The following is a 1,489-nucleotide window of genomic DNA, read 5'->3' as shown; positions in this document are numbered from 1 at the left end:
TTTCCTCCACCTGAAAGCGTTTCCAGCGAAGGACATTGTCATGGAATAGGTGAGGGGTTCTTCCTAAATGAATGCTGTTACAATCCAAGACCTGTTTGCTTAGTCCCCATCATTCGCTAAGCTGATGGACACTGAAGCCCATTCGATTACCTATTGTATCAACAAAGATAATACCTATGAAAGCCATTAATCAGTTTTTGTATAAGGGGTTCGTTCAGTTGCTGCTGCAACGAATGAATTCAATTGTTTATTTGGAGTGTTGCAGGTTGAGATTGTTCAGTGATGTGTCCTGCTGCGTGGAAGATGAAACTGTCAATAGCCACTTCCTCTCTCTCTCTCTCTCTCTCTCTCTCTCTCTCTATACAGGTCAAGTGTGATAAACTCTTCGCTCTCCATCCGACCTAAGATTTCCGTCCATCGGTCTCTTCCAGTATAAAGACAGATCTCTCTCTCTCTCTCTCTCTCTCTCTCTATACAGGTCAAGTTCAATGTACCCTTCCCTCTCCGTTCGACCTAAACTCTCTCTCTCTCTCTCTCTCTCTCTCTCTCTCTCTCTCTCTCTCTGGCCAACGCGGAACCAGAGGAATTTATTTCTGGTGATAGAAATTAATTTCTCCATACAATGTCGTTCGGATCCCACATTAAGCTGTAGGTCCCGTTGCTAGGTGACCAATTGGTTCCTAGTCACGTAAAAATATCTAATCCTTCGGGCCAGCCCTAGGAGAGATGTTAATCAGCTCAGTGGTCTGGTAAAACTAAGATATACTTCTCTCTCTCTCTCTCTCTCTCTCTCTCTCTCTCTCTCTCTCTAAACCGAATAGCAGAAGTAGAGTAAAATCCGTGATAAAGAGAAAAGATCCTTTACAAGCCCTTCTATTGCCAACAGCAATCTCTCTTTGAAGTCCAGAGCTTCTCTTCATAGTCTGACTTTTATGGCTGAATTGGAAAACTGACATCTGAGCTTCTGACTGGAAATTTACTTCCCCTGAAAGTAACTGACCTAATTCTTCCACAGAGGGAGACTACATTGAATAATCTTTCGTTAACCAGAAACCAGAGACTTTGAAGATAAAAGATATAAATAGAATTTACATATGTATGTATGTATGCCGCTCTTTGTAATACGTTCTACAGCCATTCAGAAACTATACATTATATACATCGATGAATGACCATTTTTCATCTAATAATAATAATAATAATAATAATAATAATAATAATAATAATAATAATAATAATAATAATAATAATATCTACGGACACCACATTTCAAGAATGTGCAGAAACTGCTGAACTTAAACGATTGAAATAATAAATTCAGTAAAAGAAAATGATCCTATTTCATTACTTGCAATTAGCCTGTTATCTATAAAGATTCTCTCTCTCTCTCTCTCTCTCTCTCTCTCTCTCTCTCTCTCTCTCTCTCTCAGGAACTACAGTAACAAAAGATCTATGAAGGAAATAAAGAAAACGGGTATTTGACAAATAA

The sequence above is a fragment of the Macrobrachium nipponense genome, chromosome 38 (assembly GCF_015104395.2).
Source record: "Macrobrachium nipponense isolate FS-2020 chromosome 38, ASM1510439v2, whole genome shotgun sequence".
In the NCBI taxonomy this organism is placed as follows: domain Eukaryota; kingdom Metazoa; phylum Arthropoda; class Malacostraca; order Decapoda; family Palaemonidae; genus Macrobrachium; species Macrobrachium nipponense.
This window is presented reverse-complemented; position numbering follows the sequence as displayed.